The sequence below is a fragment of the Eucyclogobius newberryi genome, unplaced genomic scaffold (assembly GCF_026437365.1).
Source record: "Eucyclogobius newberryi isolate DKJ021-1_F unplaced genomic scaffold, fEucNew1.0.hap1 SCAF_46, whole genome shotgun sequence".
In the NCBI taxonomy this organism is placed as follows: Eukaryota; Metazoa; Chordata; class Actinopteri; order Gobiiformes; family Gobiidae; genus Eucyclogobius; species Eucyclogobius newberryi.
The window spans coordinates 166,758-191,014 of record NW_027316123.1 but is presented as its reverse complement, the minus strand read 5'-3'; the positions used below and the strand labels follow the sequence as shown (position 1 = coordinate 191,014).

At 46.6% G+C, this 24,257-nt stretch overlaps 8 non-coding genes across 8 annotated transcripts; 4 read left to right on the top strand and 4 right to left on the bottom strand.

Annotated features, from left to right (window-relative positions):
- Positions 1-160: 160 nt before the first annotated feature.
- Positions 161-232, top strand: trnae-cuc (transfer RNA glutamic acid (anticodon CUC)). The gene has a single exon. It is a non-coding gene; the product is annotated as a tRNA-Glu (tRNA).
- A 742-nt stretch (positions 233-974) lies between these two features.
- Positions 975-1,046, top strand: trnaa-agc (transfer RNA alanine (anticodon AGC)). Its single transcript has one exon. It is a non-coding gene; the product is annotated as a tRNA-Ala (tRNA).
- A 982-nt stretch (positions 1,047-2,028) lies between these two features.
- Positions 2,029-2,110, top strand: trnas-uga (transfer RNA serine (anticodon UGA)). Its single transcript has one exon. It is a non-coding gene; the product is annotated as a tRNA-Ser (tRNA).
- A 2,718-nt stretch (positions 2,111-4,828) lies between these two features.
- On the top strand, positions 4,829-4,900 carry trnae-cuc (transfer RNA glutamic acid (anticodon CUC)). The gene has a single exon. It is a non-coding gene; the product is annotated as a tRNA-Glu (tRNA).
- A 6,680-nt stretch (positions 4,901-11,580) lies between these two features.
- On the bottom strand, positions 11,581-11,652 carry trnaq-cug (transfer RNA glutamine (anticodon CUG)). Its single transcript has one exon. It is a non-coding gene; the product is annotated as a tRNA-Gln (tRNA).
- Positions 11,653-12,544: 892 nt separating this feature from the next.
- trnaf-gaa (transfer RNA phenylalanine (anticodon GAA)) lies at positions 12,545-12,617 on the bottom strand. The gene has a single exon. It is a non-coding gene; the product is annotated as a tRNA-Phe (tRNA).
- Positions 12,618-21,736: 9,119 nt separating this feature from the next.
- On the bottom strand, positions 21,737-21,809 carry trnav-uac (transfer RNA valine (anticodon UAC)). Its single transcript has one exon. It is a non-coding gene; the product is annotated as a tRNA-Val (tRNA).
- A 2,203-nt stretch (positions 21,810-24,012) lies between these two features.
- On the bottom strand, positions 24,013-24,103 carry trnag-ucc (transfer RNA glycine (anticodon UCC)). Its single transcript is given in 2 exon segments — positions 24,013-24,048; positions 24,067-24,103. It is a non-coding gene; the product is annotated as a tRNA-Gly (tRNA).
- Between the last annotated feature and the right edge of the window lie 154 nt (positions 24,104-24,257).

Sequence of the window (24,257 nt, the reverse complement as noted above, 5' to 3'; positions counted from 1 at the left end):
GCCGTCATGACACATATTCATGTGCAATTACTGTTGTGATCACATGCAATGGTATTTATGTATTTATCTTATTATCTTATCTTATCTCATCTCATCTCATCTCATCTTATCTTATCTTATCTTTTTTACCATTGAATTAGCTCTTACCTTCTCAAATCCTTCCCATATGGTCTAGCGGTTAGGATTCCTGGCTCTCATTCAGGTGGCCCGGGTTCAACTCCCGGTATGGGAATATCTGGTCTGTCCTTCTGGAATACTTGTAGCCACATTATGTACAAGACTCACCGTGGTTACGAGTACTTTCAAGCTGAACGGAGGTGAAGAGAGGCATAGAAACTTGGCATCAATTTGAGCGCAGCATGCGGAAGTTTGTAATCAACCTTCAGCTTTTCTATGCATCTATAGACTAGCAGGTTGGTTGGTGTTTCTTTTTGGAGCATTTCTAGACAAAGTGGGTCAGCGGTAGAGCGCATACTTTACTTCATTTGGGATCAGTCATGTTTTCCAGCAATTCTTGACTGGACAAGCATATCTTGATTTTTTTATTGGTCTAAAGCTTTCACTGTAATTTTCCAAAGATGCAGTATTGTGGTGGCCAGGTGGTCAAGCTGATGGGCAAAAAATCCATTGGCATTGCTTCATATTTCTTAGAACCCTGCTGGAAACATACCTTTCTCTTCCCCCTGACCAGCAAAGGATGCCACCTGCTTAACAGTGCTTGATTTGTAAATATATAGGTACAGGAACACTTGTGGACTGGGTGATCAGGCCAAAAAAGTTACTGTAACACACAAAAAGTGACGCACATGTAAGTAAAGTAACAATGGGACAAACCTTTGTGTCACAACCAGTCAAATTGGAATAAACAAAAAAAAATGAAGAATTGAATTGCCTATCTGGTCACTGTTTCTGTTGATTCTATTCTATCTGTTCTGTTTTTGTCCATTCTATCATTTTAAGGCATTGATAAGGAAGGGGGTGTAGCTCAGTGGTAGAGCGAATGCTTAGCATGTACGAGGTCTTGGGTTCAATCCCCAGCATCTCCAGGTGACACTGTAGTCTTTGCTAATGGCCAGATTACACTGCAGTGAATTTTAGAGACCTTCACTTAAATATTTCAAATCAGCACATGTGGTGATTCAGTGCAAGCTCCCAGTCCCGCATTACCTTTGAACCTTGTAGCACTTATAAAATTCAAACAATATTATTTCATCCATCCACACTACCTGCAGGAAGGTGAGACAAAGTGGCCCATTCAGGTGGCCTGGGTTCAACTCCTGGCATGGGAACATTGTGGTCAGCCTTTTGGAAGACTTGAATCCACAGTATGAATAAGACACGCTGTGGGTTGTTAAGAGAGACATTGAAAAATCCCATCCATTTAGGATGCAGTGTGCAATATGCAGTAATCAACCTTTAGCTGTTCCATGCAACGTAGCAGCGGTTGTACTTGAAAGCATCCCTTCACAGGGACTGGAACTTAAATCTAGCTCCTTAGAGCACTCAGCCAGATTTTCTGGGGCGGGACAACACAAACTCAGAGCTGCTTGATAGTGCTTCCTACCCCATTAAAAAAAAACTGTATTAAAAATCAAGACCTGGCTCTATTTGGCTGAACCAAAAGAAAGATACAAATCCCGAGCTATGTGCTTCTCTCCATGACATGCAGAACCAAGCACATTTAGATATTAAAAATGCTTGCTTAAAAGCTGGTGACCCAACTATGCACTGTTCTTTAACCTCTCAAACATCAATGAGGCTTATGTTACAATTCAATCTGTTACACTTGATCTTTATATTTCTCATATGGTCTAGGGGTTAGAATTTCTAGTTCTCGCCGAGGCAGCCTGGGCGACATTCCCAACTTCCAGTATGGGTATGTCTCGCCAAACCTGAGCTTAGAATGTTTAGTAAAACATGCTGTCTCCATGAATTCATGGAGAGTTAAATCTGGTAATGTAATTGCGCTAGTTTCAGAAAATAATGTGGATAATTTCCACTTTCTTAAACACAGTTTTGATGTATATTGTTGTTGTGGCCGAGAGGTTAAGGCGATGGACTTGAAATCCATTGGGGTTTCCCCGCGCAGGTTCGAGTCCTGTCAGCAACGTGTGTTTAGCAGCACAGATTTTGAGGTTCTATTCTATAAACCAGCATGTTTGCTGATGTTTAATTTCGGAGCCTTTCTTTCAGAACGAGGGCATTTATGAAATCCTTGTTTCAATCCCCTGCATCTCCATTCAATATGTTGATGGCACAAAGTGAAAAGTGTTGACTCCAGGTCTCGCTTGGACAATAATCATGACAGACAAGAGATGGTTATGTAGCTCAGTGTTAGAGCACAGTCTTTCGTAGCAAGATCCCAGTTCCACATTCCTTTAAAATTAGATTTCATATTTTGAAGCGATTTGAGTCTATTAGACGTATACAGCCCCATGGGCATTACGCACTGGCCTCTTGTACCAGGGATTGTGGGTTTGAGTCCCATGATCATAACCATTCAGCAGAGTGGCGCAGCGGAAGCGTGCTGGGCCCATAACCCAGAGGTCGATGGATCGAAACCATCCTCTGCTAGAATGTTTTTTCTTGCATTATTGCCATTGTCAATCCAAATTAACCAAGCTAGTCAGTAATGTGTTGGATGATGGAAGCCGATCTTCAGCGCAAGCTCCCAGTTCCACATTTGCTTTGAATCTAGCAGCACATTTCTTTTATCCATCCTACATTGTTATTTCTTTTTTGGGGAAAAGGATAGCTGAGTAGTGAAAGAAGATGTAGGTCAAAAAAGACCCATGATTAGACATTTTGAAGCAATTTGAGTCTATTATGGGTACATAACCCCATAAGCAATATGCACAGGATACTAGCCTCCAAAATCCGGGATTGTGGATTTCAGGTCCATGGTCTAATAGGCTGAGCCACAAGGAAAATACTAATCACTAGACTTGTTGCACGTGGAATGGGCTTATATCTATTACATACAGAACTGTTCCTTAACTCTCAAGCATCAATGAGGCCTTCTTTATACGCCATAAGGCGCTGGTACAGCTAGCAGCCCGGTGTAAACGCTCTCTCTTTTTTCTCACACTTATTGTGCTTCATCTCCTATATTTTGTAAATATAGTTAGTACATTTTTTCTATTTTACTGTACGATAGGGACACGCGCTGGAATCGTTTTTAATTCAACTGTTTTTGACTTTTTTCAGCTGGATTTGAGCGTTTTTCGTCGTGTTGTTGTGATGTGAGCTAGCTCCGAGCTAGCCCCCCCGCGCCCTCCGGCCGCCGCCAAAGTACGGCGTGTTGTCGGTACACGCTTATATACACGTTTATATGAAAGAGGAACTTCATGAACGATCGGGACACGCACTGGAATCGCTTTAAAATAACTTGTTTTGACTTTATTCGGCTGGATTGAGTGTTTTCGTCGTGTCTTGGCTCTGAGTCCCCCGGCTCCGGCCCCGCCCCCCGGCCGGCGCCGTACCGCGTTTACACAAAGGAGGAACTAATGAAACTGCGGAGAACAGTCGTCTTACCCGGAGATCGTCACGTTATCCCGGCGGACATCCTAAGGAAAACGCAACGAAGCAGACAGGCTGGACGTAAACTCAGAGAGAAGAGAGGGACAAACAGGAAGTCGGTTCCCGCCGTAGTCATGGGTAACGTGAGGTCCCTTCAAAATAAAATGACGGAAATAGCGAGCCTCATGCGGTCCCAGAGGATTTACAGTTTGTGAGAGCACGGGATTGTGTGTCTGACACTCGGACCTGCAGTGTGGGGGCGCCCCAGGGCACTGTCCTCGCGCCCTTTCTCTTCACCCTTTACACTGCAGACTTCAGACATGACACGGACAGCTGTGTCCTGCAGAAGTTCTCTGATGACTCTGCCATCATCGGACTCATCACGGACGAAGATGACGCAGAGTACAGAGGACTGGCGCAGGACTTTGAGGACTGGTCTCAGCGGAACCACCTCATCAAAGCGGGGAAGACCAAGGAAATGGTGGTGGATTTCCGCAGACGCCACCCCACTGCCCCCTTACCAGTGAACATCCAGGGACGGGACATTGAGAGAATGGACTCATACAAGTACCTGGGTGTTGATCTGAACCACAAACTGGACTGGACTCATAACACAGACGCACTGTACAGGAAGAGACAGAGTCGGCTCTACCTCCTGAGGAGACTCAGGTCTTTTGGAGTGACAGGGCCACTCCTGAAGACCTTCTACGACTCTGTGGTGGCATCAGCCCTCCTGTACGGTGTGGCCTGCTGGAGCAGCAGCATCACAGAGAGGGAGAGGAAGAGGCTGGACAAAGTCATCGAGAAGTCCAGCTCCGTCCTGGGCTGTGCTCTGGACTCGGTGCAGGAGGTGGGGGACATGAGGGTCCTGGCTAGATTCACATCTATGCTGGACCATGAGTGTCATCCCCTGCAGGACACTATGTCCGCTCTGGAGAGCAGCTTCAGTGAGAGACTAATCCACCCTCGCTGTGTGAGGGAAAGGTTTCGTAGGTCTTTCCTTCCTGCTGCTGTCAGACTTTATAACAAACACTGTTAGTCCTGAACACTCGCAATACTGACCTAACCTAATACTGATGTGCAATTCCGTCATATGTGCAATTGCTGTTGGAATCCATGTGCAATTCATGTGCAATTACTGTGAAATTCATGTGCAATCTATGTGCCTTCATGACACATATTCATGTGCAATTACTGTTGTGATCACATGCAATGGTATTTATGTATTTATCTTATTATCTTATCTCATCTCATCTTATCTTATCTTATCTTTTTTACCATTAAATTAGCTCTTACCTTCTCAAATCCTTCCCATATGGTCTAGCGGTTAGGATTCCTGGCTCTCATTCAGGTGGCCCGGGTTCAACTCCAGGTATGGGAATATCTGGTCTGTCCTTCTGGAATACTTGTAGCCACATTATGTACAAGACTCACCGTGGTTACGAGTACATTCAAGCTAGACGGAGGTGAAGAGAGGCATAGAAACTTGGCATCAATTTGGGCGCAGCATGCGGAAGTTTGTAATCAACCTTCAGCTTTTCTATGCATCTATAGACTAGCAGGTTGGTTGGTGTCCCTCTAATTGCAATAAGAAATGAAGAAAAACTCTGGATTCAGAGCGCTAACCGCTATACCGTTGAACCACACCTTTCTACAGGATGTCCTGTTTTGAAAATAAGTATGACATTTGATCATTGGGCTATATCAAAGAGAGCAGCATTGAAGTAGGCAAACTTCTGCTTCATGGTTTCATTGTGTGGTGGTCATCACATCTGCCCTACACGCAGAAGGTCTTGGGTACAACATTCAGCGAAACCAAACATGTTACCAAACATGTTCATGCGAACAATGTTCCAACGAAAGCTTGCTGTTTATGTTTTATAGATCCTTTCCAGGCCATTTATGTCCTGATCTCGCAAAATATCCAATCGACCCAGCATTCCTATTCATTGTATTTTTGAGCAAAGACTAACATTCAGGTACACATGCCGAAACCCGGGATTGAACCAGGAATAACGTAGCGAGAAAATGAACTAGTTCTGTGTGTCCTTTTTTCTTTTCTTTTGATTAAACATAAAACAATACAGGACACGACCAGGGAGCAAAAATCGTAATTAAAAGAACTTAATAGTTACATAAAACATATCATAACATGACATAACATAAAAACAAAATCACATTTAAATGAAAATAGGGGGCCTACTTGGTCCAAGTCAATCAAATTAGTGCTTATCCAAATTAAGCCTGAATGTCACTGTTTTCCATTCATCCAATGTCTAATGTCTGTTACTATGTCAGTCAAGTCTTTGATCGTTGGCGTGGTTGGTGTCGAGCATTTCTTTGTGATGGCCTTTTTCTCTACAGCCAAAAGTATGTTCCAAGGGTATCCATTTATTGTGTCCATGGCAGGAGTGTTGAGGCCCAAGTACATAGTTTTAAATTTGAGTGGGATGGCAAAGTGTGATAAAATGTGAATATATGATTGTATTTCTGTGATGTATTTTATCTGCATAATAGTGATATATTATCTGCATCATTAGTCTAAGAGAAGAACGGGTGTGTGAGAAACTGGATTTGTGAAGGGGTCGTAAAGATGGCCAAAGGATGTTTACCCGAGGGGGGGTGATAACCCAGAGGAGTCTGGGTAATGTTTACCCAAGGCTTGATCTCTACGGAAAAATACCAAGTGCCTTGATGTGAGGCTGACCAATGAGAAATGTGACCCGCCTATTCCAGAATATCTAATAAAACCAACCAGCATGGGAAATAACAGGGTGAGACGCGGGGGTGAGACACAGGAGGATCACGTAAGCTGCTTACAACAGCTTGCGTGATCAGTCCCCGCGTTTTCTCCCATGCATGCCATACAAATGTCTGATCTTTCTGTGTCGTTTCATATTCTAAGTTGAATTGTGTTCTCTATGTGTTAAGGAATAGCATCGGGTGTATGTCTCATTTCTTGACATTTTCTGGTCCTATCGAGCCGGATGACAAGCAGCCCCTTCGCGGAGATTGACGGGTGAATCGGTGAAGTCTGTGCACAGCTGAAAGAAGTCCACTTTTCCCGTGGCCGCCCATCGCACCTCATTCTCCGCCAGGAGAGCGCGTCGTTTCGAAGCAGCAGGAGAACACAGGCGACAAAGAAGGTCAGACAAAATTTTGTGTGTGAAAAAGAGTTAGCCATAAAACGTTTTTATGCATTAGTTTGATATTTACTGGAAAAATATTGTAGGCTTATGGACGAGATAAGTTTCTCACATAAAGCAAGGCAGTTAGGTATTACTGAGGAAATACCCAGTTTCAAATTACTGAGGAAATACGCAGTTTAGGTATTACTGAGGAAATACCCAGTTTAATATTACTGAGGAAATATGTGTGAATGTAAGCGCTGTGCACGAGCGAAGTAAGTAAGAGAGAAGTGTGAATGTGTGAATGAGGATTAATAAGTGATTAACTAACGAGTGTGAGAATCACAATTAATCAAGGGTCACAAGGCGTTATTCTGAGAGATCTAAAATTTGCAGTCACGGGTGAATCTTAAACACCACGTTTATGTCCGGAGGAATCTAATAAGGAATTTTCTCTAGAAGCTTGACATTAACCGTGACTGTAAAGCAAGTAGCATTTCTGTCAGACGACCGAGACCACATAATGCCAGAATTATCACCCCAAACTGTAAAAAGACAAAGGAAAAGTTATAGAGGATTTTGGAGGGAGACTTCCAGCGTGCTCAGATGACGTGGCAGAGAGGAGGAGATAAGGGGGGTCAACAAGACAGGAGAATGGGGAGAAAGCACTCAGAGGACGCTCTGAATGAATGAATTAGGAACTAAACTCAGCTGTTTTAAATTTTAGTCTGTAGAACAAATTTAAGGGTTTTGTTTGATTGACAACAATCAATTATAAAGATTTCATTAAACTTGATAAGAGATGAAGATGAATTCAGATTTTTATAGATGGCCAATATTTTGGGGAATGTGATCACAGACAGGACACTTCCTGTCCCCGACATAGATGACAAAAGTTGTGTTTTTACGGTATCGTGTTTTTTTGAGTGCACAGAACAAACCTACGTTTTGTTTTGTTTTATTTTTGGATTTGACAAAAAATATTTTTTGGACTTAATGCATGACTAGATCAAAGTACAGGACGAAAAGACAGAAGTGTTTTTAAATTTAGAATCAAATGCAGGCACAGGCCTGGTGTGATAATGTGGGTAAATTAATGACTACTGATGTTTTTGGACAGTAGAATGGGCAGTAAGTAAAGTGAAAAGTTATATCAGTAACTTATTTATTTGTATTATCATGAGGAAACCTCGTATTGCGATGTAGACGTAAGTGAGGGAATAAGTTAAATAGTGACGTGCCAATGTCCTCCTTGGAAAGACATGAATGGGTCATTAACTAAAGACAACAGGACACCAAGTCATAAAGATAGTCAGAGATAAGGGGCTATTGACTGGCAAAGAATCTGGAGAGGACTCAGGATGGAGCAGATGTCGTTATCTTTACGTATCACAGTGACAATTAACAGCAACTCCACCTCAGGGGGGGTTGACGTGATGGGTAATAGGAAAAGTTAAAATTAACAGGGAAAGAATTTGACATTCTAAAGTAAATACCTGAAGGATTGTTGAGATTCAATCAAGAATTGAATAGATTTAAATAAGACAATATCATCTAAATTTAGACGCTATAGAAGTTATGAAAACCAGTGATAATAGGACTTAAACATTATAGGACTCAGGACGGAGGCAAGAGATGGTTAGACTGATAAAATGACGTGCCTTATGGATAAGGGGAAGGTTTAGAATCATTTTGATTGTTAATACACATATAGACTTGCTAGAACAAACTAATACACAATGTTTGTAAAGCACCACATGAGCAGGTGTGAGAGATTGAGTTTGAATCTCACCTGAAGCACATATAAAAGATTAGCACATATTACATTAGATGTGTGACTTTATGCAGGCCACACAAACAGAGGAGATGTGAAATTATTAATTATGTGAAGAATTCTAAGTTGTGAACTGACCCTTATGGCCAGCTCAACGGGGGAATTATTGAGATAATTATTATTGTTTGATGTATTTGTAGTTGTATTGCACATACACACACACATACATACATACGCGCGCACACGTGGACAACCAAACATTTAGAGTTTGAAACCTTTAGAGTTTGAAACAAATGGTGGTAAAACAGATTTACAAGTTACAGATCGCAGAGGCAGTGTCGGATTACAGACACACAGGGTGGGGGCCCAGCGCCGTGGAAGGGGGGCTCAGCCAGGGATGTGACCACTGAACTGTGAAAAGTCAAGAGGTGACATTGCGGAGTGGAGTGACAGACGCAATTCCATCTCTTCCTTGATTACATCCTGGATTAGTGAACGTTGTAAACTATCTGGATTATTGAATTTTGGTTAAATGTAGAAGTTTGAGAAATGGGCAAAGCCATATCTCAAAAAGGAGGGCTATTGTACGTGTAAACAAATATTCCGAATCAAAAATTACTAAAAAAAAAATTGTAAACAAGAAAACTGAAATACACTGAATTGTCGAAAAGACTTTATCACCGCAGAGAACGTGTTGGAGATGTGGTGTTTACAGAAACGAGCCAAGTGGACGAGCAAGGTGGACGGAGCCACATCGTGTCGTCCTCACACCGACCATTGGAGGGACGAGAACATGGGTGCTCTCATGGGAAAGTGAGAGAAATGTCTGGACAACACAGCGGCAGATCCTTAACATCGCAGACGCAGGACTTTGTTTGTATTCTTCGTTTCTGTATGCAGAGACGACAGACAGATTCGTGTAGGCAAAGTACTATACTCTGCTACGATGAACGAGAGCCAGAGGCTACGGTGCGCAGAGTACCATACTCTGTGAAAAAGAATCAACGAGTTATCATCATCAAGTGATGACGGTAATATGGGTGCTGAACACCTGTATTATGCACCGGACAATCGGGACAATCGGGACAATCGATCAACATACACAACTGTGTATACCGGGAAATGAAACATACACAGACCTGGAATAGAGGGAAGCAAATAAGTGATCAACTTGAAAGGTTATGAAATGCATGATGTGTAATAATGTACAATGTATAATTGACATGACAGAGGCTGAAGAAACACAATGGCATATTATACAGCCACTGTTGTTTGCACGAACAGAGTGTATTTTTTATCTGCTACAACATAACTACATGTAATGTTAATGAGATTATGAATTGAGATGGGAAATGTACCAGTTCATATGTGTCATAGGTGTGACCGAAGCGAGCAGCGGGAGGAGGTCTCTTAAGAAACCAAGCAAGGACGTATGGTGATGTGGGGACACTTGTGGGACGTTGTGCCTATGTATCGCTTTTGTGATCAGCATCACCCAGAACCATACCGCAGGGTCAAGGGCGAGAGGTTAGTGGACAATCTGGTCCCAGTAGCACCTGATACTACGTATTTGATTCTATTGGGGTGTCCAGAGAGGTCCCTGACGAGTCAAAGTGACTGACCAGAGAGCAGCGGGTTTAAGGGCTTTCCGCTTGTACTTCTATATTTCCCATCACACCGCACAAAATATAGACAAGATAAATTGTCTGTTTGTCAAATTACAGAGATTGACCAATCTGACTCAAAATTTAGGACAGTAATGCTGTAGAAATGTTGTGGGCCGAGAGAAAAGAAGTGTGTTCAATGTTGAGAAATGTGCATAGACTTTTTGAGTGTAAAAGTGTCATTTTAACACCTATATGAAAGACATGTTGAAAACTGAAAAGAGTAATGTGTTTGGCATATGAGACAGTAGACTAATGCTTTGATAAACAGGAGGGAAATGTGATAAAATGTGAATATATGATTATATTTCTGTGATGTATTTTATCTGCATAATAGTGATATATTATCTGCATCATTAGTCTAAGAGAAGAACGGGTGTGTGACAAACTGGATTTGTGAAGGGGTCGTAAAGATGGCCAAAGGATGTTTACCAGAGGGGGGGTGATAACCCAGAGGAGTCTGGGTAATGTTTACCCAAGGCTTGATCTCTACGGAAAAATACCAAGTGCCTTGATGTGAAGCTGACCAATGAGAAATGTGACCCGCCTATTCCAGAATATCTAATAAAACCAACCAGCATGGGAAATAACAGGGTGAGACGCGGGGGTGAGACGCAGGAGGATCACGTAAGCTGCTTACAACAGCTTGCGTGATCAGTCCCCGCGTTTTCTCCCATGCATGCCATACAAATGTCTGATCTTTCTGTGTCGTTTCATATTCTAAGTTGAATTGTGTTCTCTATGTGTTAAGGAATAGCATCGGGTGTATGTCTCATTTCTTGACACAAAGTCAAAAACAGTCTGCAGTGCCCTGTGAATTTCAGTCCATTATTTTTGAGCAACAGCACAGCCCCAAAACACCTGATAGTGGTTTGCCTGCTGGGTTCTCCAGCAGTTAGCATTTCCTTGTGAATAATGGGCACTTTGACATGGTGTGGTGAAAAAAACATATTTTTCCCCTTCAGGCATGTGATTTTGTGGTCTTCCTTAGGGCTGTTCCTACATTTCCACACTCTTGGTCAGACAAAACCAGGTTAACTTCTCGTTCCCATTGGTTTAGAATATACTTAGCAGAACGTTGTCCAGATTACCAATGCATTGAGATCATTTAGAAATGATTCCCCTCGCAAGTTCTGATTGATTGGTTTCAACAAAGATTACTGTCAGAGGATTATAGTGGTCATTTCTTTGTTTCATTTCTTGCTTATAATAAGTCCTATAAAAGTCCTGTCTCTCCAAGTCAAAGGATTCCTTCAACACATCAATGCTTTTCATTTGAGTTTCTTTTGCAATGCGGTGAAACGTTTACGCCTTTTGTAATCCAGGCGTTGAATCATAAGCTTGGTCATAAGAAAACCAGCTCCAGATTTTAACAGCTTTGTTTAGTTTGTATGCTTTGGTTGGCTCCTTTCAGGGGGTAAGCACAGATTTTACCCAAAGATTCTTCTTGTTTCTGCACTTTTTCAAAAGAGTAACGCTGCTCTCGGGGCACTCAAGGTTCCACCGAGATTTGAACTCGGATCGCTGGATTCAGAGTCCAGAGTGCTAACCATTACACCATGGAACCGCAGACTGGTAATTGGAAGGATAACTTTCATCCAAATCTATAAGTCTTTACATCAATCATCCCTTGCCAAAAAAATGAGAAACAAGGAGTGCAAACAGTGCAAATAATCTTGATGTGCAGCAATACTTTTCCCTCTCTTAATGCAAAGTGTAGCAGCAGTAAACTTGAGGGGGAAAGGTATGGGTTTGAGGGCTCTTCTTGTGGGCTTTTCTGTCCTTGTAAATATTTTTCATAGACAAAAGAGTAGGCATTTCCTGTTTACTAAACAGGCCCTTTGACCAAGGAAGCCGCAGCGCCATAATGATTTCCTGGTTTCCTTACATAATTAGATACAGTGGTTACTTCTGTGATTGTATTTCTTGCTTGCTCTGGCAAGGTGCGCAGTCGTCCCTGGGTGGGCTCCAACCACCAACCTTTCGGTTAACAGCCGAACGCGCTAGCCGATTGCGCCACAGAGATGCATATCCATAAAAGACTTGTCCCTCTAATTGCAATAAGAAATGAAGAAAAACTCTGGATTCAGAGCGCTAACCGCTATACCGTTGAACCACACCTTTCTACAGGATATCCTGTTTTGAAAATAAGTATGACATTTGATCATTGGGCTATATCAAAGAGAGCAGCATTGAAGTAGGCAAACTTCTGCTTCATGGTTTCATTGTGTGGTGGTCATCACATCTGCCCTACACGCAGAAGGTCTTGGGTACAACATTCAGCGAAACCAAACATGTTACCAAACATGTTCATGCTAACAATGTTCCAACGAAAGCATGCTGTTTATGTTTTATAGATCCTTTCCAGGCCATTTATGTCCTGATCTCGCAAAATATCCAATAGACCCAGCATTCCTATTCATTGTATTTTTGAGCAAAGACTAACATTCAGGTACACCTGCCGAAACCCCGGATTGAACCAGGGACCTTTAGATATTCAGTCTAACGCTCTCCCAACTGAGCTATTTCGGCTACTTTATCGAATAAATTAGGCAAGGGAGGGAAACGTGTGGCATAACGTAGCGAGAAAATGAACTATTTCTGTGTGTCCTTTTTTCTTTTCTTTTGATTAAACATAAAACAATACAGGACACGACCAGGGAGCAAAAATTGTAATTAAAAGAACTTAATAGTTACATAAAACATAACATAACATAACATAACATAAAATAAAAACAAAATCACCTTTAAATGAAAATAGGGGCCCACTTGGTCCAAGTCAATAAAATTAGTGCTTATCCAAATTAAGCCTGAATGTCACTGTTTTCCATTCATCCAATGTCTAATGTCTGTTACTATGTCAGTCAAGTCTTTGATCGTTGGCGTGGTTGGTGTCGAGCATTTCTTTGTGATGGCCTTTTTCTCTACAGCCAAAAGTATGTTCCAAGGGTATCCATTTATTGTGTCCATGGCAGGAGTGTTGAGGCCCAAGTACATAGTTTTAAATTTGAGTGGGATGGCAAAGTCAAAAACAGTCTGCAGTGCCCTGTGAATTTCAGTCCATTATTTTTGAGCAACAGCACAGCCCCAAAACACCTGATAGTGGTTTGCCTGCTGGGTTCTCCAGCAGTTAGCATTTCCTTGAGAATAATGGGCACTTTGACATGGTGTGGTGAAAAAAACATATTTTTCCCCTTCAGGCATGTGATTTTGTGGTCTTCCTCAGGGCTGTTCCTACATTTCCACACTCTTGGTCAGACAAAACCAGGTTAACCCTTTAGGCGCCAGAGATTATGGATGAAATAAATGTATAAATAAAAAACTTCCTGAGATACAGAGAACTGAAGCCGGGGCACAGCTCTGGGTCGGCAGTGCCCCTGGAGGCCCGTAGAAGCTCCACACTCCAGTTGATTCTTGGATAAAAGTGCACCCAACCGGTCTCGAACTCGCGTGAGGCGGAGCAGGGTTCACACACCCCGCACACGGCCAGACTTTGCCCGGCCAGGGAGCACCTTCTGCGGGTCGGAGGCTCCGGGTCGGAGCCCCTGGAGCCTGGAGCCCTCACTGGGCCCCGAACTCGGCTGCCGGAGGCAGTGCAGTGCCTCATGGATAAAGGTGCACCCAGCCGGTCTCGAACTCGCGTGAGGCGGAGCAGGGTTCACCACCCCGCACACGGCCAGACTTTGCCCGGCCAGGGAGCACCTTCTGCGGGTCGGAGGCTCCGGGTCGGAGCCCCTGGAGCCTGGAGCCCTCACTGGGCCCCGAACTCGGCTGCCGGAGGCAGTGCAGTGCCTCATGGATAAAGGTGCACCCAGCCGGTCTCGAACTCGCGTGAGGCGGAGCAGGGTTCACCCACCCCGCACACGGCCAGACTTTGCCCGGGGAAGGGCCACTCTGGCTGGGCATGGCCTCCACTGAGCACCCCCTGGAGCCCCCGGAGCACCTCCAGAGCCACCCCCCACTCTCCCCAGATTCTGCCCGGGGAAGGGCCACTCTGGCTGGGCATGGCCTCCACTGAGCACCCCCTGGAGCCCCCGGAGCACCTCCAGAGCCACCCCCCACTCTCCCCAGACTCTGCCCGGGGAAGGGCCACTCTGGCTGGGCATGGCCTCCGCCGAGCACCCCCTGGAACCCCTGGAGCCCCTCCAGAGCCACCCCCCACTCCTCCAGACTCACCCCGGGGAAGGGCCACTCTGGCTGGGCATGGCCCCCACTGAGCACCCCCTGGAACCCCTGGAGCCCCCGGAGCACCTCCAGAGCCACCCCCCACTCTCCCCAGATTCTGCCCGGGGAAGGGCCACTCTGGCTGGGCATGGCCTCCACTGAGCACCCCCTGGAGCCCCCGGAGCACCTCCAGAGCCACCCCCCACTCTCCCCAGACTCTGCCCGGGGAAGGGCCACTCTGGCTGGGCATGGCCTCCGCCGAGCACCCCCTGGAAACCCTGGAGCCCCTCCAGAGCCACCCCCCACTCCTTCAGACTCACCCCGGGGAAGGGCCACTCTGGCTGGGCATGGCCCCCACTGAGCACCCCCTGGAACCCCTGGAGCCCCCGGAGCACCTCCAGAGCCACCCCCCACTCTCCCCAGATTCTGCCCGGGGAAGGGCCACTCTGGCTGGGCATGGCCTCCGCCGAGCACCCCCTGGAACCCCTGGAGCCCCTCCAGAGCCACCCCCCACTCCTCCAGACTCACCCCGGGGAAGGGCCACTCTGGCTGGGCATGGCCTCCGCCGAGCACCCCCTGGAACCCCTGGAGCCCCTCCAGAGCCACCCCCCACTCCTCCAGACTCACCCAGGGGAAGGGCCACTCTGGCTGGGCATGGCCTCCGCCGAGCACCCCCTGGAACCCCTGGAGCCCCTCCAGAGCCACCCCGCATTCCCCCAAACTCAGTCTGGGGACGGGCCACTCGGGCTGGGCATGGCCTCCGCCGAGCACCCCCCTGGAACCCCTGGAGCCCCTCCAGAGCCACCCCGCATTCCCCCAAACTCAGTCTGGGGACGGGCCACTCGGGCTGGGCATGGCCTCCGCCGAGCACCCCCTGGAACCCCTGGAGCCCCTCCAGAGCCACCCCCCACTCCTCCAGACTCACCCCGGGGAAGGGCCACTCTGGCTGGGCATGGCCCCCACTGAGCACCCCCTGGAACCCTTGGAGCCCCCGGAGCACCTCCAGAGCCACCCCCCACTCTCCCCAGATTCTGCCCGGGGAAGGGCCACTCTGGCTGGGCATGGCCTCCGCCGAGCACCCCCTGGAACCCCTGGAGCCCCTCCAGAGCCACCCCGCATTCCCCCAAACTCAGTCTGGGGACGGGCCACTCTTCCCCGGGTTGCAGGCTCTGGGACTCCGGGGATGACCACCGGGGACCAGGCCCTCCCTTCGAACCCGGGGACCCACACTTAAGCACCCCCACACGGGCTACACACCCTTGGTTCAGCCCCCTGGAGGTCCGTGCCCTTGGTACTATACCATGGAAGTCCGTGCCCTTGGTACTCTGACTGGAGTACCAAGGGAACGGCCCAGCACTCACCACAGAGGCTCGCGCCGGCCCCGGCCCACCTTTCGTCCCCGGGTACCCACACTTAAGCACCCCCACACGAGCTACACACCCTTGGTGCAGCCCCCTGGAAGTCCGTGCCCTTGGTACTCTGAGCCACTTTAAAAGATAAAAAGCACCAGGACCCCAAGGCCCTGGCTCCCCTGTCCCCTACACCACACTTGGAGGCAGGGCCCTTGCCCTCCACTGGCTGCCCCCGCGCCCAATGTACTCCATAACCGAAGAAGAGAGGGGGGACCCGGAGGCCGGCCTACTAGGGTAACAGGTTTAATTTAGAGCCGGGGCTCTGGACCACAAATGCCTACAACCCCGCAGTGCGCAGGAGCCTTCGAAGCTGGATGAAACCAGAACGGGGCCCTACGATGGCGGTGACCAGCCACAGTTGATAGCAAAGTGAGCCCTGGACAGGCGCTGCATTTGACAAACTCAGAGACGAGGAAGGGACCGGAGTCGGACCAAATATATCATCTGGCGCTGTGTCCAGCGTGAGGGTGAGCCAGCGCAAATCAGGACCACAAATGCCTACAACCCCGCAGTGCGCAGGAGCCTTCGAAGCTGGATGAAACCAGAACGGGGCCCTACGATGGCGGTGACCAGCCACAGTTGATAGCAAAGTGAGCCCTGGACAGGCGCTGCATTTGACAAACTCAGAGACGAGGAAGGGACCGGAGTCGGACCAAATATATCATCTGGCGCTGTGTCCAGCGTGAGGGTGAGCCAGCGCAAATCAGGACCACAAATGCCTACAACCCCGCAGTGCGCAGGAGCCTTCGAAGCTGGATGAAACCAGAACGGGGCCCTACGATGGCGGTGACCAGCCACAGTTGATAGCAAAGTGAGCCCTGGACAGGCGCTGCATTTGACAAACTCAGAGACGAGGAAGGGACCGGAGTCGGACCAAAAGTATGCGCCGGCCCTGCCCCCCGCCCCGCGCAGAGCCATCGGACACGTTGAGGCTGAAGGGGACTGGCGCAGAGCCCTTGGGCCCAGGGGCAAAGCGCAGCCATCATCCTTCAAGCCGCGCCTCCTGCTGCGCGGGGGTGAGTGACAATGGGCCCGGACTGTGTTCCCACCGGACGCGTTGAGGCTGAAGGGGACTGGCTCAGAGCACCTGGCACAGGGGCTAAGCACAGCCATCATCCTTCAAGCCGCGCGTCCTTCAGTGCGGGGGTGAGTGACGGTCCCATCTCCGGAGACAAGGGGCCAGGCGCGGGGGAAGCCAGTCAGACTGACGCCCCGCGCCTGGTGGGACCTCTGTCTCGGCCTCGCTTCCAACGTGTCCGGCGTGAGGTTAGCCGGAGCAAACCACAGCCGCAAAATGTAAACAAAACCGCAGTGCGCAGGAGCCTTCGAAGCTGGATAAAACCAGAATGGGGCCCTACGATGGCGGGTCATGTGTGCCCGTCGACCAAGCTCCTTGTCTGGTATACATAGAACCATGATTTGTACCATTTTCATGGTTGATTCATGCTCACGCGAGTTCGAGACCGGCTGGGTGCACTTTTATCCATGAGGCACTGCACTGCCTCCGGCAGCCGAGTTCGGGGCCCGGTGAGGGCTCCAGGCTCCAGGGGCTCCGACCCGGAGCCTCCGACCCGCAGAAGGTGCTCCCTGGCCGGGCAAAGTCTGGCCGTGTGCGGGGTGGATGGCCCTGGGTCTGGGCGAAGCTAAGATCACGGAGCGGGTCACCTCCGCGTACAGCCCGTGGTCAGCGTGACACTGTGCTCTGCCCCGAGCAATCAGAGCAAACAGCAAGCTTCTGGAAGTGCCCGCGAGTCTGGTAAAATCAAGCCGAAAATAGACCCTCTCATGCCCGGTCTGAGCGGCGCTTAGAGCGCGGAGGAGCGCGGAGCGCGGGGCTCCATTCAGAGGCTCCGTGATCCGCCTTACAACCAGCTCTCACCTCCACGTACAGCCCGTGGTCAGCGTGACACTGTGCTCTGCCCCGAGCAATCAGAGCAAACAGCAAGCTTCTGGAAGTGCCCGCGAGTCTGGTAAAATCAAGCCGAAAATAGACCCTCTCATGCCCGGTCTGAGCGGCGCTTAGAGCGCGGAGGAGCGCGGAGCGCGGGGCTCCATTCAGAGGCTCCGTGATCCGACGCTCACCTCCGCACCTCCGAACCATGACTTGAGATTACGGCTGTGAAGGAGCCTTGGAAGCTGGATAAAACCAGAACGGGGCCCATCGATCGCGGTTCTCGTGTGTCCGTCAAACGAGCTCCTCCCCCGGTAGCCGCACAACCAGGAAATGTACCTGTTTCGATTGCGAAAAACGTCATTCTCAAAAACCGCCCGCCCGTCCCTCCCAGCATTACCATTTTGCACATCCCGCGTGAGAGCAGCGTAGGAATTTCTCGGGAGCAGCGTGATTTAGCCCGGGACTCTTGAGCTGAACGCTTATTTCCACGAGCCCAAAAAATGACTAAGTCCAACGGTATATAGTGTACTATTGCCGAAAAACGACAGAGTCGCTCGGGTATAGTGTACTATTGCCGAAAAATGACAGAGTCTTTTCAGGTATAGTGTACTATTTCGGTTTTTACTCTAAGTCCCTCAGGGGCATATGGTGCTATACTATGATGGTCAGATCACCTCCAGGCCCCAGGGGAGTGCTTTTCTGGGGGCAAACAGTGCACTGATGATGGGGGATTATTTCATTTTGCTCATTTTGGTGTTTTTTCACATTTTAACCCATTTTCACCCCTTTTGCTCACAACTTCATACTACGGCCCGGAAAAACGACAGAGTCCCTCGGGTATAGTGTACTATTGCCGAAAAACGACAGAGTCTTTTCAGGCATAGTGTACTATTTCGGTTTTTACTCTAAGTCCCTCAGGGGCATATGGTGCTATACTCTGATGGTCAGATCACCTCCAGGCCCCAGGGGAGTGCTTTTCTGGGGGCAAACAGTGCACTGATGATGGGGGATTATTTCATTTTGCTCATTTTGGTGTTTTTTCACATTTTAACCCATTTTCACCCCTTTTGCTCACAACTTCATACTACGGCCCGGAAAAACGACAGAGTCCCTCGGGTATAGTGTACTATTGCCGAAAAACGACAGAGTCCCTCGGGTATAGTGTACTATTGCCGAAAAACGACAGAGTCCCTCGGGTATAGTGTACTATTGCCGAAAAACGACAGAGTCCCTCGGGTATAGTGTACTATTGCCGAAAAACGACAGAGTCCCTCGGGTATAGTGTACTATTGCCGAAAAACGACAGAGTCCCTCGGGTATAGTGTACTATTGGCTGGAAGCTCGTTTTTTTTTCTAAGTCCAGCAGGGGTATATGGTACTATATTCTGGTGGTCAGATCACCTCCAGGCCCCAGGGGAGTGCTTTTCTGGGGGCAAACTGTGCACTGATGATGGGGGATTATTTCATTTTGCTCATTTTGGTGTTTTTTCACATTTTAACCCATTTTCACCCCTTTTGCTCACATCTTCAAACTCGGGCCCTGATTACAAGTTCTGACCAAATGATGACAAACACGGTATTTATTATGTATTTTTTTCATTTTTTTTATTTTTCCAACTTATACATCCATCATTGGTGCCAGGCAGGTTGTGGAGAAAGCAGTGAAGAAAGGAGAGAGCCATCACAGAAAAGATGTCCATCCAGGGTCAAGGTACCCTGCACTTTTACATATCCAAATGACAGCATTTAAAGTTTTTTAGCGTATGGTATCTCTCGTTGCATGGAACCGCACAGAGGCCAACGCCACACAGACGGCACCTGTACTTTGTTTGCCGCCTGCCTTTGGTACGAGAGCGGTCAGAGCACACGGCGCAGTCTGGACGTCCCTCTGCTTGACAAAGCCAATGACGCTCTGTGAGTCTCTGTGGCATTTCACCCTCCGGTCTTGAGCGCCTTTCTTGTTTTTTGGAGTGATCAGCCAGTAATGCATCAATAATGTTCTGAATGTAAACCTTTAAAGGTTTGTGTGGGCCTGGAGTGGATTTGGTGTATATGATGTGTGAGTTGACAATACTTATGCTTATAATGGCATTGAATATGCGATGATACCATTTCCGGGACCTGTGTGGAAAGAGGTATGTCTTCATCCTCTGGTCAGCAGTGTCCACTCCACCCATGTAGGCGTTGTACTGGTCGACACATACAGGTCTTTTGATGTCACGGAAGCCAGTGTCATCTGTCTTGGATCGGATCCTCCTCTGAACACAATCATTTCCATGGACTGTGGACAACATGGTGAGACGTTTAGTATCGTGCCAAGCACAAGCCAGGAGTTTTCCCTTTCTGCAAAAAACTGGGTCATCTCCTTTTTTCAGCTGTAAGACACTTTTACCAAGGCATTTTGGCATCCCCAACCTGGTAATCCTTACCGTCCCACACAGTCCAGTTTCCAAATCTGCTAATTCATTTGCAATTACAGGCGAGGTATAGTAACTGTCCATGTAAATCTCGTGTCCTTTGCCCGTAAAGGGAGAAACCAACTCACGGACAACTGCGTGTGTTGCACTGATGTTGCTTGCATTATTTTTGTACTGTCCAGTGTGCATTGACCAGCGCAAAACATACCCTGAACAGCTTTCACTCAGGGCATACACTCTATAGCCATATTTGTCAGGTTTATTCGGAGGGTAACATTTTAGTGAAGATCTCCCCTTGAAAGCTATTGTCATTTCATCTAAAGAAAGCTCCTTGATTGGACTGTAAACTGCTGCAAATTTGGGAATAATCAAATCTATTATTGGGCGGACTTTGAACAGTTTATCGTGCCCGGGCTCGCCTGTTCTCACATAATCATTATTGTTGACAAAATGAAAGAACGAAAGAATGATTTCAAATCTGTTTCTTGACATTACATTTCCAAATCCAGGCGTTTGTGTAAGCCAAAATGTTCCCCAGTAATCCTCGATTTCAGGTTTCTCAACAAGGCCCATGGAGAGATGCAAAGCGAAGAAAGCTTTCATTTCGGTGACTGATACATGATACCACTCAAGAAATCTTGAATGTGGCTTCAGAATCATAGGTGCCATACACGGATGTGCATATCTATTTGTCTCATCAGTAATGAAAGTCCAAAACTGATCGGTCAGAAAGAGTGACAGAATATCAAATGGATTAGCATCCGTCAGATCCATCTCTCCTGTGTAGCCAACTGGGTCTTCAAAAGGTTTGATCCATGCCTCAAATACCTCGACCTCTCTCAGCATGTCCCAGCTCTCATCCACCGGGCAAGTTTTACTGCAGCCACTGGTTCCACTGGTTCCTCGCCTCCGTCTGTCCTTTGCACCTGTCCGTTGTTTCGAAGTCCCTTCATCTCCACTTGGAAATCCATCGTCACTCTCGGGGAGATAATTTCCTTCAGAGTCAGAATCTGCTGTAAATTGCATGCCACGTGTACTTCCTCCGGCCATTTTTTTCCTTACCGGATCTGCCCTAGATCATACCTGGCTAATAAGAGGAAGTTGCACCGAACCGACCAATGACTGAAGTGATTCATTTTCTACTATTATTTCATAAATTTCCTTGTACGGTAAAGTCGCATTTCTGCGACTTTGGCGCTTAAAGGGTTTTAATTAAACCAACTTTTAATAACTCCTGCCGACTTGTTGACAGAATTTGGGGTGGAATGACGCAACAATCTTCACATTGTCCCCCTATGTAAAAAACACCCTTGAACGTGTGTTTTAAATCATATCAGATTGATAACCAACCCACAGCAAAGTTACCTAGAGAGATTGTGCACACGCATTTCCATTGGCATCCAGCAAATATCAAATGCTTGGGGTGTATAAGTAGGTTCCTGTTTAAGACATGAACCCACCAGCTGTCCTTACCAAAATAACTCATTTGGCAGAGCGATAGACTGAAGATCTAGAAGTCCCTGGTTCATCCCCAGATTTCTGCATGAGAACATAGAAAGCGCATTTCTTTAAACCTTGTTGAAAGAATTAGAGGACTGAATGAAAGATACAAGATGATAGGTACGCTGTAGCTATTGAACACAATATGAGCTCAACAGATGAAGCTTTTATTTCAGTATGCAAGAGGGGCACAGTAAAGTCATGGAGCTTTAAAGCACCAACAGCATGCTCAAAGTCAATGAGAGTTTGCATGAAACACACAGCTGGTTTCACTGGGGATCGAACCCAGGACCTTCTGCGTGTAAAGCAGATGTGATGACCTCTACACAATGAAACCACAGAGCATGTGCCTGCATCCTACATGGCTGCTCTCTTTGATTTGCCCTGTTGAGTAAATCTACTATTTGTTTTGCAAGTCTTTTGTGTAACTGTCTTTCACATAGCTCAAATTGGAGCTACATTATAAAGGTGCAGAACTACACGAACATTGATCAAGACTAGGTAATCAGGATCTACTTTTATTTATTAGCCAAAATATGAAAATCATAAGCCATTTTACAAATAATTGCACTATTAAATGCACACAGACATAGCACATGAGGGCAAGGGTAGACACGACTTGGATCAAAATGTTACCTTAGCAAAAAGTAGCTGTATAGAAATGAACTCTGGCAAAAATGATCAGAATGAAAAATACTCACACACAAAGAAAGTACCCATACAAAAATATTCAATTCAAGTGGGGGCGAAGCTAAAACTACAATCCAACTATGAAGCACTTTCTGTGAATTGCAGACAGACAGTGGCTCTGGTTGAGGTCTAATTGGAAATAAAACTTGGAACAAGAGTCATGATTGCTGCAGTACAATTCCTATTTTTGACAAGACAAACCAAATGAGGAACATGAAGAAGCACAAGTGGTGACAATAAAATGGTTCATTTATTTGCCTGCACTGACAACGCAATGGATCCTCTTCACGTGTCTTCATGGCTGCCTCTGGGCTGTTGTGCTGGCTAAGGTGAGTGAATGGCCAATGTATGTACTGTATGCCATTGCCATATGATGCGTCCATCAGTCGGTAGAGCATCAGACTTTTAATCTGAGGGTCCAGGGTTCAAGTCCCTGTTCAGGTGACTCTTCATGTGTGGTTGAAGAACTGTAAAATTTGATGTGGAAAAAAGGTCTTTCCAAGTTTCTTTACAAATGCTTATCTTGTATATCTCCCAAGATTTTTAGTCTCTTTACAGTTATTAAACCAACTTTTAATAACTCCTGCCGAATATTAACCCGCTTTGTCATTAGCAGGTCCAGAGTGTGCCCTTTGCCCTCTGTGGGGCCACTCAGGTGCTGAGTAAGACCAAAGCTTCTGAGGACAGCGCCAAACTCTTTAGAAGAAGACGAGGTTGAGCGGGGCGTGAAGGAAGGAAGGAACAGTCACACACGTACGGGAAACTCCTACCAAGCAGTGGCCAGCCTATAGCACACTGGGATTCTGTGGTAATTGAACCAAGTTTAGCAGTTCCTTTCATCAGTTAATAACACAAGCAGGCTTTCCTATTTACCAATGTAGATAACAGGGGTTAGAACAGTGACTCTGGTGGGTCTTGAACTCACAGCCTTTGAATGCCTTTGCAACTTTTGTCTGATTCCCCTTTTTCACGAAAGCAGAACAGTCATCCGAAAACGGTCTACATCAATCAATCAATCAATCAATCAATCAATCAATCATTCAATCAATCCTTACCATCAAACTGAGAAACAAGGAGTGAAAAGAATGCATTTACTCTGTTTATTCAGGGATACTTTTCAATCTCTAATTGCAAAATGTAAGAGCTCTTTCGGGTGATAAGGTTTTCTGTACATGTAAACAACTGATTTGCTTGAAAGGCTATCATTAACGCACTGCTGGGATTTGAACCCTGGATCTCCTGTTTACCAGACAGGCACTTTGACCATCTAAGCCACAGATCCTCTTAAATGCTACTTTAACCTGTTTCACCAAGATATTCAGTGACCAATGTTACCTCATAGATTTTGCCTCTTTCAATCTTCTCTGGGTGGGCTCGAACCACCAACCTCCAGGTTAACAGCAGAGCGCGCTGGCCAATTGCGCCACAGAGACAAACAGCCCGCCCAATTAAATATTTGCGACTCGACAAGCCGCAATATCTTTTTTTTTAAAGCGAGCCAGCAACATTCGAAAGTTCAGCCCCTGTCCAATCAACTGTGTTTAATGGAGAGCGAGGGCATCAATCTTTCTACCTTTGAGCTAAATCCCCTGTACCAATGTAGCTATAAAAAAACTGGAAGTCTTTCAATCAATCGACTCTCGCCAATTTATTGCGCACTCAATATACTGCAGTTGATCTGGATATTGAGGAAAAATTGCAAGATAATGTTATTTGACATAATGCCGATGTATTTGCTTACTTTTTCAAGCACCCTTGGCAATTGAACCTCGTTCAGCAGTGCCTTTCATCAGATAGTAAAGCGAGCAGATTTTCCATTGTAAAAAACTAATATGTTCTCTCACCATTAGCGACTCTGGTGGGACTCAAACCCACAACCTTTGAATGCCCTTGCAAATTATGCCTGGAAGTCCAATGCGCTATCCATTGCGCCACAGAGTCCATACTTCCTTCCATGGTGCGTTTCCACAAACGCAAAACACGTTTTTCATCCAAAATGAGTCCACATCAGTCATTCCTTGCCAACAAACTGAGAATCAAAAAGTGAAAAGAGTGCAGTTAATCTGTGTGTGCAGGGATACTTTTCCATCTTATT